Here is a 16,731-nt window from a genome sequence, read left to right on the forward strand (position 1 = left end):
AGCCCCAGTGAGGCCATTCGGCCAGGGCTAGGGGCTGCGTGCTTCGGGCCCCTCCCACACAGTTCGGCACCTGGAGCTACTGCACTTGCGTGCCCACTGTAGCGCGCATGTGCAGAGGTCCCGGCACTGTTTTCAGCGCATGGACCTGGCTCCGCCCCCTTACAGCTCGTGCTGCGCCGAGGGCCAGAGGACCTGCAGGGAGGTGGAGAATACGGAGGATTTTTTTAGGCGCACTTTTTGGCGCGAAAAATGGGCGTCCAGGTCGGGACTTCGCCGTTCTAGGCGCGTGTGGAAACTTGGGCCCATAGAGTGGGATTATAATAGTGTTAAAGGCAAAGGGGGTGGGGGGAGGAAGAATTTCTGAAGCTTGTTCAGGAGAACTTCCTTGATCAGTATGTTTCTGGCCTGACGAGGAAGGAGGCATTGCTGGATTTGGCGAATGAGGTAGGTCAAGTGGAGCAAGTGTCAGTAGGTGAACATTTAGGGAACAGTGATCATAGTATTATAAGGTTTAGATTAGCTATGGAAAAGGACGGAGTAATTTAGAGTAAAAATGTTTAACTTGGGTGGGGTGGGGGGAAAGAGGCCAATTTCAGTGGGATGAGAACGGTTCTGGCCTGGTAAACTGGATTGGCAGGCAAAACTGTAATGGAACAATGGGCTGCCTTTAAAGATAAATAGTTCAGGTACAGTTGAGCCAAATTCTCACCAAGGGGAAAGGCAGGGCAACAAAAGTCCTGGCTCCCTGGATGACAAAACAGATAGAGAATATGAAGAAGCATATATAAAGGTCGAAGTGAAAAAAGAAAGTAAGAGGGGCAAAGAGAGGGTATGAGAATAGAATGGTAGCTAACATGAAAGGTAATCCAAATGTCTTCTATAGGCATATAAATAGTAAAATGGTAGCAAGAGGAGGGGTGGGACCAAAAAGGAGGAGACCTATGCTTAGAGGTACTAAGTGAGTACTTTGCATCTGCCTTCACCAAGGAAGAGGATGTTGCCATAGACATAGCGAAGGAAGAGATAGTGGAGACATTTGATAGGATACAACTTGATAAAGACGAGGTATTAAAAAGGCTAGCTGTACATAAAGTAGATCAATCATCAGGAGCGGATGGGTGAGGGAATTGTGGCTGGAAATCGCAGAGGTACTGGCCATAATATTCACATCCACCAGAGATACTGGGGTGGTGCCAGAGGACTGGAGAATTGCAAATATGTTACAGCATTTGTTCAAAAAAGGGTGCAAAGATAAACCCAGCAACAACAGGCCAGTCAGTTTAACCTCGAAAGTGGGGAAGCATTTAGAAACAGTGATCAGAGACAAAATTAACAGTCACTTCGATAGGTGTTGATTAATTAAGAAAAGCCAGCACCAATTTGTTAAAGGCAAATCCCATTTAACCAACCTGAGTCAGTTTTTTTGATGCGGTTATAGAGAGGGTTGATGAGGGTAATGTGGTTTGACATAGTGTACATGGATTTCCACAATGTGTTCAACAAAGTGCCACATAAGAGGCTTGCCAGCAAAATGGAAACCCATGGAATAAAAGCAATAATGGCAGCATGGATTTGAAATTGGCTAAATGACAGGAAACAGGGCAGTAGTGAACTGTTGCTTTTCAGACTGGAGGAAGGTATACAGTGGTGTTCCCCAGGGGTCAGTTTGAAGACATTTTCTTGGATTATATATTAATGACTTGGACATGCATGTACAGGGCACAATTTCAAAATTTGCAGATGACAACTTGGAAGTATAGTGAACAGTGATAGACTTCAGAAAGACAAGACAGGCTGGTGAAATGGGTGGACACATGGCAGATGAAATTTAATGCAGAAAAGTATGAAGTGATACATTTTGGTAGAAAGAACTAGGAAAGGACATAAACGAAATGGTACAATCCTAAAGTGGGTGCAGAGAGACATAGGGGTTTGTGCACACAAATCATTGAAGGTGGCAGGGCAGGTTGAGAAAGCAGTTAGAGACTTACGAGATCCTGGGCTTCATAAATAGAGGTAGAGTGTATAAAAGTGTGGACATGATGAACCTCAACTGGAGCAGTGTCCAATTCTGGGCACCGCACTTTAGGAAGGATGTGAAAGCCTTGGAGAAGGTGCAGAAAAGATTTATGAGAATGATTCCAGAAATGAAGGACTTCAGTTATGTTGATAGACTGCAGAAGCTGGGGTTGTTCTCCTTGGAGCAGAGAAGATTGATGAGATTTGATAGAGGTGTTCAAAGTCATGGTGTCAGGACAGAGTAGAGAGAGAAACTGTTGTCATTGGCAGAAGGGTCGAGAAACAGAGGACACAGATTTAAGGTGATAGGAAAAAGAACCAAAGGCGATGTAAGAAAAAATTTTCATGCAGCGAGCGGTTGGATTCTGGAACGCACTACTTGAAATGGGTGGTGGAGGCAGACTCAATCTTAACATAGAAACATAGAAAATAGGTGCAGGAGTAGGCCATTCGGCCCTTCCAGCCTGCACCGCCATTCAATGGCTGAACATGCAACTTCAGTACCCCATTCCTGCTTTCTCGCCATACGCCTTGATCCCCCTAGTCGTAAGGACTACATCTAACTCCTTTTTGAATATATTTAGTGAATTGGCCTCAACAACTTTCTGTGGTAGAGAATTCCACAGGTTCACCACTCTCTGGGTGAAGAAGTTTCTCCTCATCTCGGTCCTAAATGGCTTACCCTTTATCCTTAGACTGTGACCCCTGGTTCTGGACTTCCCCAACATTGGGAACATTCTTCCTGCATCTAACCTGTCTGAACCAGTCAGAATTTTAAATGTTTCTATGAGATTCCCTCTCATTCTTCTGAACTCCAGTGAATACAAGCCCAGTTGATCCAGTCTTTCTTGATATGTCAGTCCCGCCATCCCGGGAATCAGTCTGGTGAACCCTCGCTGCACTCCCTCAATAGCAAGAATGTCCTTCCTCAAGTTAGGAGACCAAAACTGTACACAATACTCCAGATGTGGCCTCACCAAGGCCCTGTACAACTGTAGTAACACCTCTCTGCCCCTGTACTCAAATCCCCTCGCTATGAAGGCCAACATGCCATTTGCTTTCTTCACTGCCTGCTGTACCTGCATGCCAATCTTCAATGACTGATGTACCATGACACCCAGGTCTCATTGCACCTTCCCTTTTCCTAATCTGTCACCATTCAGATAATAGTCTGTCTCTGTTTTTACCACCAAAGTGGATAACCTCACATTTATCCACATTATACTTCATCTGCCATGCATTTGCCCACTCACCTAACCTATCCAAATCACTCTGCAGCCTCATAGCATCCTCCTCGCAGCTCACACTGCCATCCAACTTAGTGTCATCTGCAAATTTGGAGATACAACATTTAATCCCCTCGTCTTAATCATTAATGTACAATGTAAACAGCTGGGGCCCCAGCACAGAACCTTGCGGTACCCCACTAGTCACTGTCTGCCATTCTGAAAAGTACCCATTTACTCCTACTTTTTGCTTCGTGTCTGACAACCAGTTCTCAATCCACATCAGCACACTACCCCCAATCCCATGTGCTTTAACTTTGCACATTAATCTCTTGTGTGGGACCTTGTCAAAAGCCTTCTGAAAGTCCAAATACACCACATCAACTGGTTCTCCCTTGTCCACTCTACTGGAAACATTCTCAAAAAATTCAAGATTTGTCAAGCATGATTTCCCTTTCACAATCCATGCTGACTTGGACCTATCATATCACCTCTTTCCAAATGCGCTGCTATGACATCCTTAATAATTTATTCCATCATTTTACCCACTACTGACGTCAGGCTGACCGGTCTATAATTCCCTGTTTTCTCTCTCCCTCCTTTTTTTTTTAAAAAAGTGGGGTTACATTGGCTACCCTCCACTCCATAGGAACTGATCCACAGTCTATGGAATGTTGGAAAATGACTGTCAATGCATCCGCTATTTCCAAGGCCACCTCCTTAAGTACTCTGGGATGCAGTCCATCAGGCCCTGGGGATTTATCGGCCTTCAATCCCATCAATTTCCCCAACACAATTTCCCGATTAATAAGGATTTCCCTCAGTTCCTCCTTGTTACTAGACCCTCTGACCCCTTTTATATCTTATCTTTCATAAGTATCTGAAGGAAAAAATTTGCAGGGCTATGGGGAAAGGGCTGGGGAGTGGGACTAGCTGAGAGTCAGCATGGGTTCGACTGGCTGAATGGCCTTCTTCCGTGCTGTAACTACTTTATGATTCTATACTCCAGTGCCACGTGCTGGTGAGAGTAGAAATAAGAAGATGTGGCAGGTTAATGTATGGCTAGGGACACAGTGCTGGAGGGAGGGCACCAAATTCATGGGACTTGGGACCAGTTCTGTGGCAGGAGGGACCTGTTCAAGATGGACGAACAGGAACCAATATCCTTGCGTGCAAGTTAACTAGTGCTGTGGGGGAAGAGTTTAAACTAATTCAGCAGGGGGTTGGGCACTAAGATGTACTATTAAAAAATTAGAAACCAGGTGCACAGAGGACTGGGAGAGACAGTGAAGAATCATAAATAGAATTAGATGGGATCATTGAAAATAAAGAACTCCAAGTTAGGTTTGGAGTGCATGCGTGCAAATGCAGAGTATAGTTAATAAGGTTGGTGAGCTGGAGGCACAAATAGCCACGCAGGAATGTGGTTTGTGGCAATAAAGGAGACATGACTCAAAAAAAGGGAGGATTTGATGCTTAACATTCTGGGGTACACGATATGCAGGAAAGACAGGGAAGGGAAAAAAAAAGAGGGGTAGCACTTTTAAATAAGGAAAATATTAGTGGTAGAAAGAGACACTGTTCTAAAGGAATGAGACAGAGAGAGAGAGAGAGAGAGAGAGAGAGAGAGAGAGAGAGAGAGAGAGAGAGAGAAAGAAAGAAAGAAAGAAAGAAAGAAAGAAAGAGAGAGAATTTATTTGGCTGGAATTGAGAAACAATAAAAGGAACTATTACTCTACTTGATGTATTTTATAGGTCACCAAATAGCAGGAAAGACAGAGGAGCACATTTGTAAAGAAATTACTGAGGGGTGCAAGAACTATATAGTGCTGATAAATGAGATACCAACATTGACAGGGCAGTGACTCTGTTAAGGGCAATGGGGAAGAATTTCTGGTGTGTTCAGAGAATTTTCTTGATCAGTATGTTTCCGGCCCAACGAGGAAGGTGGTGTTGCTGGATTTGTCCTGGGGAATGAAGTGGGTCAAGTGGAGAATGCGGGGAGCATCTCGCAAACAGTAGTCACAATATCGGACGGTTTAGATTAGTTATGGCGAAGGACAAGGAGAAATCGAGAATAAAATACTTATCTGGATGAGTGCTAATATCTGAATTGAGGAAAGATTTTTTTTTTTAATTTATTCACAGGATGTAGACATTGCTGGCAAGGCCAGCATTTACTGCCCATCGTCAATTGCCCTCGAGTCATGAATCACCTTAGTGAATCACTGCAGTCTGGGTGGTGGAGATACTCCCACCGTGCTGTTAGGGAGGGAGTTCCAGGATTTTGACCCAGCGACGATGAAGCAAGTGATATATTTCCAAGTAAGGATGGTGTGCGACTTGGAGGATAACTTGGAGGTGGTGGTCGTGTCTCATGTGCCTGCTGCCCGTGTCCTTCTCGGCGATGGAGGTCACAAGGCTTTGGAGATACTGTTGAAGGAACATTGGTGAGTTGCTGCAGTGCATTTGTAGATGGTAAACACTGCAGGCATGGTGCGCGGTAATGGAGGGAATGAACATTTTATATGGTAGATAGAGTGTCAAGTGGGTTGCTTTATCCTGGATGATGTCAAGCTTTTTGAATGTTGTTGGAGCTGCACTCAATCAGGAAAGTGGAGCGTATTCCAGTGGAAAGGCTTTGGGAAGTCAGGACGCGAGTCACTCATTCTAGAATACCAGCCTAAAACCTGCTCTTGTAGCTGGCTTATTTATGTGGCTTCCAGTTAAGTTTCTGGTCAATGATGACCCCCAGAATGTTCATGGTGGGTGTCATGTATCTTACATTATTATATATAACTGTATCCTAACATGCTATACATGACTGTAATAAGATATGACCTGTAAACACCAGCATACCTTACCACCAGGGGTGCACTTGCAAGAGACAGGTATATAAGGGCAGGTCTCAGGCAAGTGCAGCATTCCAGAGCTGTGAAATAAAGGTGCAGGTCCAGAGTGACCTTGACTTCACTACATGCCTCGTGTGAACCTGTACTGAGGGGACAGGACTTAACAGTGGCGACGAGTTACGGGATTACAGAATGGTGAACAACGGATCAGATGAAAAGTACAATGCGGGAGACAATTGGGAGGACTTTATCGAAAGGCTCCAGCAAAGCTTTGTAACCAAAGACTGGTTAGGTGACGATAAGGCAGGCAAGAGAAGAGCTCATCTTTAATGAAGGATCTGTTGGCACCCGAGAAACCAGCAAGCAAGTCATTTGAAGAATTGAGCACACTGGTAAGAGACCACCTGAAGCCAGCGAGCAGCCTACACATGGCCAGACACAGGTTCTACAACTACAGACGCTGTGTGGGCCAGAGCATACCCGACTTCGTGGCGGAACTTCGGAGATTGGCTAGTTTATGTGAGTTCTCCAATGAACTGAGGAGAGAAATGCTGAGAGACTTTTTCATTTAAGGAATAGGCCACACAGGCATATTCTAAAAGCTCAGAGACCAAGAACCTGACCTTAGAGGCAGCAGCACTAGTTGCACAGACATTCTTGGTCGGGGAAGAAGAAACGAGGTTGATTTACAATGCAAGTACGACAACCAACGAAATATCGGAACAAGAAGTTCACGGCACTAAACAAGCTGCTACCCCCACACATCGACAAAACCAGGAGATCAGGTTCTCGACAGCAGGCAGAAGCCATCAAGGGCCACAGGAACAGCTGTTCACACATCATCAACCCACAATGCGAGCAATCAACTACAAACTGAGAGAAGCTCAAGAGAGATCAGCCAGACGCAGCTCATTCTTTGGGAACACTTTGAACAATGGAACAGATCTGTGCTGGAGGTGTGGGGGTGGGCACTCGTCAAGGGGATGTCGATTTCAGCAGGCTGTTTGCAGAAATTGTGAATATACAGGGCATTTGGCCCGCATGTGCAAAAAAACGGCAGCTTGGCTGGTATACGAATTGGATGGGTCGGAAAGCGGACCAGAAGATGGTGGGGACAGTACCCGGGACACCAATGTACAGCGGGTCAACACGATTAATGGACGCTGCTCCTACAACAGGACGCCTCCTATAATGAGGAGGGTCCTACTCAACGGGATATCTGTCAAAATGGAGCCGGATACGGGAGCAAGTCAATCACTCATGGGCGCTCAACAATTTGAACAACTGTGGCCGCATAAAAGAGACAGACCAAAACTCACAAGGGTCGACACCAAACTAAGGACCTCTACCAAAGAAATCGTACCAGTCCTCGGCAGTGCCATGTTCTCTGTCACACACAAAGGGACAGTGAACAGACTTCCCCTGTGGATTGTCCCCAGAGACCCCCGAGCACTGCTGGGGATAAGCTGGCTGGCAAAACTAAACTGGAAATGGGATGATGTCCATGCCATGTCATTAGAGGAACGGACCTCCTGCTCAACAGTTATAAAGCGATTTGAACATCTCTTTCAGCCAGGTGTGGGCACTTTCAAAGGGGCCAAAGTCAAAATCTACATCACACAGGATGCTAGACCGGTCCATCACAAGGCCAGAGCTGTACCCTATGTTATGAGGGAAAAGATTGAACATGAACTAGACAGGCTTCTGCAGGAAGGCATTATATTACCTGTGGAATTTAGTGACTGGGCAAGTCCCATCGTCCCAGTCATGAAGCCTGATGGATCCGTACGAATCTGTGGGGACTACAAATCTACCATAAACAGAGTCTCCCTACAGGACCAGTACCCGCTGCCCAGAGCAGAGGACTTATTTGCCACAGTGGCTGGAGCTAAACTTTTCTCAAAATTAGACCTTACATCTGCGTATATGACGCAAGAATTGACCGAGGAATCCAAGCTACTCACCATCAACACACATCGAGGCCTTTTCATGTACAATCGATGCCCATTCGGCATCAAGTCGGCAGCTGCCATATTCCAGCGCAACATGGAGAGTCTGCTCAAGTCCATCCCGGGGACGGTTGTATTTCAAGACGACATACTTATCACGGGCAGGGACACTGACTCCCATCTCCGTAATTTGGAGGAAGTACTAAAGCGGTTGGATCGGGTAGGCCTACGAGTCAAGAAATCCAAGTGCCTGTTTCTCACACCCGAGGTTGAATTTTTGGGCAGAAGGATTGCCGCTGATGGAATCCGCCCAACAGAGTCCAAAACAGAAGAAATTTGCCTGGCACCCAGGCCCCGGAATGTCTCAGAACTGCGCGCCTTCTCGGGCTACTCAATTACTTTGGGAACTTTATGCAGAACTTAAGCACGCTGCTGGAGCCTCTCCACGTGCTACTCAGGAAGAGGTGCGATTTGTTTTGGGGGGACGCCCAGAAACGCGCCTTCAATAAGGCACGCAACCTTCTGTGTTTTGACTTTTTGACCCAGATAAAAAGCTAGTTCTCACATGCGATGCGTCAGCATATGGGGTCGGGCAAATGTCAATAGTGCGAGCAAATTACAACCCATAGCTTATGCCTCCAGGTCACTTTCGCGGGCAGAGCGCGGGTACAAAATGGTAGAGAAGGAGGCGCTCGCGTGCGTGTACGGTGTCAAAAAGATGCACCAATATCTTTTCGGGGCCAAGTTCACGTTAGAAACTGACCACAAGCCCCTCACGTCCCTCCTATCCGAGAGCAAGGCAATAAACGCCAACGCCTCGGCGCGAATTCAACGGTGGGCGCTCATGCAACTATACCATAAGGCAGAGACAACTGTGTCGACACGCTCAGCAGGCTACCCCTGACAACCACGGAAGGGTCTGACGAACAGGACTGTGAGATAGTCATGGCAATCGATGCCTTTGAGTCCACAGGTTCGCCCATGACGGCTCGCCAAATCAGAGCCTGGATGGCCAGCGACCCCATGTTATCCTTAGTAAAAAGATGTGTCCTAACTGGTGACTGGGCAGAGGCTCGCGATGCCTGCCCCGAGGAATTAAAACCCTTTCACAGGCGCATGCATGAGCTATCACTACAAGCAGACTGCCTGATGTGGGGCAGCCGAGAAGCCATGCCTCTGCGAGGCAGAGAGGCATTTGTCCGGGAGCTCCACCGCGAGCACCCGGGGATTGTTCTCATGAAGGCCATAGCCATATCCCACGTCTGGTGGCCTGGTATTGACGCGGACTTGGAGCTCTGCGTCCGAAGGTGCACCATTTGTGCCCAACTCAGCAATGCCCCCAGGGAGGCTCCACTGAGCCCCTGGCCCTGGCCTACCAAACCCTGGTCACGGGTGCACATAGACTATGCGGGCCCATTCATGGGCAAAATGTTCCTCGTAGTTGTAGATGCATTTTCAAAGTGGATTGAATGCACCATTTTAAACTCTAGCACAACCTCCACCACTGTGGAGAGCCTCGCAACCATGTTTGCAACGCACGGAATCCCTGACATATTGGTCAGTGACAATGGTCCATGCTTCACAAGTGCAGAATTCCAATACTTTATAATTGACCACGGCATAAATCACGTCAAGACGGCACCGTTCAAGCCGGCCTCCAACGGCCAGGCGGAGAGAGCAGTGCAAATCATTAAACAAGGCTGAGGACACTGCCCTGCAGAACTCCTGCAGTAATGTCCTGGGGCTGTGATGATTGACCTCCAACCAACACAGCCATCTTCCTTTGTGCTAGGTATGACTCCAGCCAGTGGAGAGATTTCCCCCTGATTCCCATCGACTTCAGTTTTACTAGGTCTCCTTGATGCCACACCTGTTGAAATGCTGCCTTGATGTCAAGGACAGTCACTCTCACATCACCTCTGGAATTCAGCTCTTTTGTCCATGTTTAGACCAAGGCTGCAATGAGGTCTGGAGCAGAGTGGTCCTGGCGGAACCCAAACTGAACATTGGTGAGCAGGTTATTGGTGAGCAAGTGTCACTTGATACCACTGTCAACGACACCTTCCATCACTTTGTTGATGATTGAGAGTAGACTGATGGGGCAGTAATTGGTGTGATTGGAGTATGCCATTGGTACCTCTCTAATACAATTCCAGAATGTATTCTGTGCTTTCAGTTCCCTGGGGTTGAGGGGGACAGCAGTAATTGTTCGGGCATGGACACATTGAGCTGAATGGCCTCCTTCTATGCTTGTAAAATTCAATGGTTCCCCATTATTGATCTTTATGAGCATAGCTGTTGTTAAAGAGGGTGATTGTGTGGATAGCAGATGAAGACAGGATTGGGCTTACCTGGCCTATTCAAAAAAGGAGGCAGACAAAAAGCAGGAATCTAGACCACTTAGCCTAACATCTGTTGGGAAAATGTTGGAGTCCATTATTAAAGAAGCAGTAGGACATTGGAAAAACAAAATTTGATCAGGCAAAGTCAGCATGGATTTATGAGGGGGAAGTCATGTTTGACAAATTTGCTGGAATTCTTTGAGGATGTAACGAACAGGGTGGATAAAAGGGAACCAGTGGATGTGGTATATTTAGACTTCCAGAAGGCATTTGACAAGGTGCCACACAAAAGGTTACTGCACAAGATAAAAGTTCACAGGGTTGGGGGTAACATATTAGCATGGATATAAGATTGGCTGACAAACAGAAAACAGAGAGTCGGGATAAATGGTTCATTCTCTGGTTGGCAATCAGTAACGAGTGGGGTGCCGCAGGGATCAGTGCTGGTACCCCAACTATTTACAATCTATATTAATGACTTGGAAGAGGGGACTGAGTGTAACATAGCCAAGTTTGCTGATGATACAAAGATGGGAGGAAGGGCTGCATGCGTGAGGAGGACATAAAGAGGCTGCAGGAGGACATAGACAGGCTAAGTGAATGGGCAAGAATTTGGCAGATGGAGAATAATGTTGGAAACTGCAAGGTCATGCACGTTGGCAGAAAAAAAATCAAAGAGCAAGTTATTATTTAAATGGAGAAAGATTGCCAAGTGCTGCAGTACAGCGGGACTGGGGGTACTTGTGCATGAAATACAAAAGGATAGTATGCAGGTGCAGCAAGTGATCAGGAAGGCCAATGGAATCTTGGCCTTTATTGCAAAGGGGATGGAGTATAAAAGCAGGTGTACTGTTTATTGGTGAGGCCACACCTGGAATATTGCGTGCAGTTTTGGTTTCCATATTTACGAAAGGATATACATGCTGTGGAGGCAGTTCAGAGAAGGTTCACTAGGTTGATCCCGGGGATGAGTGGGTTGACTTATGAGGAAAGGGTGAGTAGGTTGGACCTCTATTCATTGGAATTCAGAAGAATGAAAGGTGATCTTATAGAAATGTAAAAGATTATGAGGGGGCTTGACAAGGTTGATGCAGAGAGGGCATGATCTTCGAATAAGGGGCCACCCATTTAGAACTGAGATGAGGAGAAATTTCTTCCCTGAGGGTTGTAAATCTGTGGAATTCGCTACCTCATAAGATTGTGGAAGCTGGGATATTAAATACATTTAAGACAGAATAGACAGTTTCTTAAACGATAAAGGGATAAGGGGTTATGGGGAGCGGGCAGGGAAATGGAGCTGAGTCCATGATCAGATCAGCCATGATCTTATTGAATGGCGGAGCAGGCTCGAGGGGCCTTATGGCCTACTCCTGCTCCTATTTCTTCTGTTCTTATGTTCTTAAAATCCAAGGTCCCATGCTGCAGGGTCACCTGTCGCGACTGCTGCTGGCATACAGATCTCGTCTGCACTCACTGACTGGGATCCCCCCCGCGCAACTGTTGATGAAAAGGACTTTAAAAACAAGGCTCTCATTAATCCTCCCAGACATGCACGAAATCGTTGAGGCAAAGCGCCGTAAGCTGACTGAGTACCATGACAGAAATTCGAGGGGGAGATGGAATGCGATAGGGGACAAAGTGTTTGTACTAAACTATGGCAGGGGTCCAAAATGGCTTGCAGGGACAGTAACGGGCAAGGAAGGAAACAGGCTACTGGTAGTACAAATGGACAATGGCAAAACCTGCCGGAGGCATGTAGACCAAGTAAAAAACAGATTTACCAACAAAACTACGGAACCAGAGGCAGACTACAATATGGAACTCGCACCACACCTGGTGGACAGACAGAGGGAACAACCTGAGGAAAGGGCAATCCCAACAGACAGCCCAGGCAAGTCAACAACAATCACACCAATCAAAACAGACAGCCCAGGCGAGATACCAGCAACCACACCCAAAGAAAAACAGACACCAAGGCAAACAACTGAACCACAACTCAGACGCTCCACGCGAGAGCATAGATCACCTGAGAGACTGAACCTATAAAGACACTAAGACCTGTGGGGAGGGTGATGTCATGTATCTTACATTATTATATATAACTGTATCCTAACATGCTATACATGACTGTAATAAGATATGACCTGTAACCACCAGCATACCTTACCACCAGGGGTGCACTTGCAAGAGACAGGTATATAAGGACAGGTCTCCGGCAAGTGCAGCATTCCAGAGCTGTGAAATAAAGGTGCAGGTCCAGAGTGACCTTGACTTCACTACATGCCTCGTGTGAATCTGTACTGAGGGGACAGTGGGAGATTAGACAATGGTAATGCTGTTGAATGTTGAGGTGCTTAGATTCTCTCGTTGGAGATGGTCATCGCCCGGCATGAATGTTATTCGACACTTATCGGCCCAAGCCTGAATGTCGTCCAGGTCTTGCTGCATGCGAGCACGGACTGCTTCATTATTGGAGTTGCTGCAAATGGAACTGAACACTATGCAATTAGCAGCAAATATCCCCACTTCTGACCTTGCGTTGGGAGGGAAGGTCATTGTTGAAGCAGCTGAAGATGGTTGGGCCTAGGATACTGCCCTGAGGTACTCCTGCAACAATGTCCTGGGGCTGAGATGATTGGCCTCCCAAACACATCTAGCACAAGGCGCAATTGGTTATGACTCCAGCCAGTGGCATGTCCCCCCGCCCTCCCACCACCCCCCCATCCAATTCTCATCAACTTCAATTTGAACAAGGCTCCTTGATGTCACACTCACTCAAATGCTGCCTTGATGTCAAGGGGAGTCACTTTTCCCTCACCTCTGGAATTCAGCTGTTATCCATGTTTGGACCAAGGCTTCACTGCGCATCAGTGAGCAGGTTATTGTGAGTAAGTGCCACCTGATAGTGTCAACGACCCATTTCATCACTTCACTGATGACAAAGTAGACTGATGGGGCAATAATTTGCCTTATTGGCTTTTTGTGGAAGGACATATTTGGGCAATTTTCCACTTTGTCAGGTAGATGCCAGTGTTGCAGATGTACTGGAACAGCTTGGCTAGAGACGCAACTAGTTCTGGAGCACAAGTCTTCAGCACTAGTCAGGATGTTTTGGGGCCCATAGCCTTTGCTGCGTTCAGCCTTTGGTTCTCTCAGCACCTGCCGAAGGCTCAGCTTGGTCAGTCATGGTGCTACCGAGCCATTCTCGGTGATGGACATTGAAGTCCTCCACCCAGAATACATTATGTGCCCTTGCTGCCCTCAGTGCTTCTTCCAAGTGATATTCAACATAGAGGTGTACCAATTCATCAGCTGAGGGAGGGCGGTAGGTGGTAAACAGCAGGTTTCCTTGCCAATGTTTGACCTGATGCCATGAGACTTCATGGTGTCCAAAGTCAATGTTGAGGACTCCCAGGGCCACTCCCTCCCGACTGTACTGTCACCCCTGGTGGATCTGTCCTGCCGGTGGCACAGGACATACCCAGGGATGGTGATGGAGGAGTCTGGGACGTTGGCTGAAAGGTACACGATTGAGTGTATAACTATGTCAGGCTGTTGCTTGACCAGTCTGTGGGAGCTCTCTCCAATTTTGTCCCCAGATGTTAATGAGGAGGACTAACTGGGTGGGACTTGAGCTGGGTGGGCATTTGTTCTGTCCAAATCCAGTGCCTAGGTCGATACCGGGTGGTCCATCCAGTTTTATTCTTGTGTCATAACAGTTTTTTTTTTTTAAATGGAGTGGTTTGCTAGGCCATTTCAAAGGGCAGTCAAGAGTCAACCACATTGCTGTGGTTTCTCTCACCATCTGCCTCAGCCCCTGTCAGGACTCACCCAGCTCAATCAGTGGGTCGTGGCACAAGTCCCCAGATGTTAGGGAGGACAACTTTGTTGGATTGACTGGGCTGGTTATGCCTTTGTCATGTCCAGTGCCTAGGTAAATGCTGGGTGGTCTGTCCGGTTTTATTTTTAGTGTATTTCTTTGTAGTGGTTTGGTACAACCGAGTGGCTGGCTAGGCCATTTCAGAGGGCAGTTAAGAGTCAACTACATTGCTGTCGGTTTGGAGTCACATATCGGCCAGACCAGGTAAGGACAGATTTCATTCTTAGGAGGACATTAATAAGCCAGATGGATTTTTACGACAATCTGGTAGTTTCATGATCACTAGTTTTTTGGTACTAGTTTTTTTATTCCAGATTTATTTTAATTAAATTTAAGTTCCCCAGCTGCCGTGGTGGGATTAGAACTCATATCTCCAGATCATTAGTTCCAGGCCTCTGGATCACTACTCCAATACCATAACCACGATGCTATCATAAGCCCAGGTCTGGCCCGGCTAAATTGGAGTCAAAGACTAGCAGACAGAAATGTAATGGAGTACAGGTACATTCCAGGTAGAGAGAAATGTAGTAGTCTAGGTACATTGCTACAAGGGGGAAAAGGGAGGGCAATCAAAGCCAGAACTCCCTGGATGAAGGAATTAGAGTAGAATGAAGCAGAAGGGGGCGTATGACAGATATCAGCTTGATAATACAAGGGTGAATCAGGCTGAAGAAAGAAAGTAAAGTAGAGAGAAGTAAAAAAGGAAATAAGGGCAAAGAGACAGCAAAAGAATAGATTGGCAGCTATCGTAAAAGAAATCCAAAAGGTCTTCTATCAGCATATTAACATTAAAAGGGATGTCAGTGGACCGGTGGGCCCGATTAAGGACCACAATGGATATCTATTGGTGGATCCAGAAGGCATGGCTGCTGTACTAAATGAGTACTTTGCATCGGTGTTTGCAAGAGGACTGCCAAAGCTATGGTAAACAAGGAAGTTGCTGGGATATTGGAGGAGATAAAAATCGATAAACAGGAGGTATTAGAAAGGCTGGCTGTACTTAAAAAAAAGACTTGGATTTATATAGTGCCTTTCACGACCACCGGATGTCTCAAAGAGCTTTACAACTAATGAAGTACTTGAAGTGTACTCACTGTTGTAATGTAGGAAACAAGCACACAAGCAAGCTCCCACAAACAGCAATGTGATAATGACCAATTAATCTGTTTTTTTGTTATGTTGATAGAGGGATAAATATTGGCCAAGACACCGGGGATAACTCTCCTGCTCTTCTTTGAAATAGTGCCATGGGATTTTTTACATCCACTTGAGCGCGCAGACAGGGCCTCGGTTCAACGTCTCATGCAAAAGACGGCACCTCCGACAGTGCAGCGCTCCCTCAGCACTGCAGTGGAGTGTCAGCCTAGATTTTTTGTGCTCAAGTCCTTGGAATGGGACTTTTACTAGAATGTTTAAAGGGGGTAAGTCACCCAGTCCGGATAGGATGCATCCTAGGTTGCTAAGGGTAGTAAGGATAGAAATTGCAGAGCTCTTGGCCACAATCTTCCAATCATCATTAAATACAGCGATGGTGCCAAAGGATTGGAGGATTGCAAATGTTACACCAGTGTTCAAAAAGAGCTGAGAAGGATAAACCTGACAATTACAGGCCAGTCAGTTTAACGCGGTGGTGGGAAACTTTTCGAAACAATAACCCAGGAGAAAATTAACAGCCAATTGGATAAGCATGGACTTGCTAAGGGCAAGTAGGATTTGGCTAACTTGATTTAGTTTTTTTGATGAGGTAAGAGGGTAGATCAGGGCAGTGCAGTTGACATGTAACCAGACTTTCAAAAGGCATTTGATAAAGTACTACATATTAGGTTTGTTAGCAAAATTGAAGCCCATGGGATAAAAGGGGCAGCAGTAGCATATACAAATTGGCTGATGGATCGGATACTGAGTTGTGGTGAATGGCTATTTTTCAGACTGGAGCGGGGAGGGGTACAAAGTGACGTTCCCCAAGGTTCAGTACAAGGACCTGTTTTTGATATACATTAATGATCTGGATTTGGTAGTACAGTGCACAATTTTGAAATTTGCAGAAATTTGGAAGTGTAGTAAATAGTGAGGAAGATAGTACTAGACTTCAAGACGACAGACGGGCTAATAGAATGGGCTAGACACATGGTATATGAAATTCAGCACAGAAAAGTGTGAGGTGATATAGGAAGCACGAGGGGACACAATACATGCTAAATGGTACAATTTTAAAGAGGGTGCAAGAAGCGAGAGACCTGGGGCTGTTTGTGTACAGGTTAACAAAGCAGTTAATAAAAGCATATGGGATCCTGGGCTTTATAAATAGAGGCAGAGAGTACAAAGCCAGAAAGTTAGGCTAAACCTATATAAAACACTAGTTCGGCCTCCACAGCTGGAGAATTGTATTCAATTCTGGGCACCACAATTTAGGAAGGGCGTGAAGGCTTTGGAGAGTGTACTTATGATATTTACTAGAATGCT

At 46.2% G+C, this 16,731-nt stretch overlaps 1 protein-coding gene across 3 annotated transcripts in view; it reads right to left on the minus strand.

The window, feature by feature from the left end:
• lonrf2 (LON peptidase N-terminal domain and ring finger 2) overlaps window positions 1-16,731 on the minus strand; it is a 95,184-nt gene that overhangs the window by 52,227 nt on the left and 26,226 nt on the right. The window lies entirely within an intron of this gene.

This window comes from Pristiophorus japonicus, unplaced genomic scaffold (genome assembly GCF_044704955.1).
Source record: "Pristiophorus japonicus isolate sPriJap1 unplaced genomic scaffold, sPriJap1.hap1 HAP1_SCAFFOLD_830, whole genome shotgun sequence".
In the NCBI taxonomy this organism is placed as follows: domain Eukaryota; kingdom Metazoa; phylum Chordata; class Chondrichthyes; family Pristiophoridae; genus Pristiophorus; species Pristiophorus japonicus.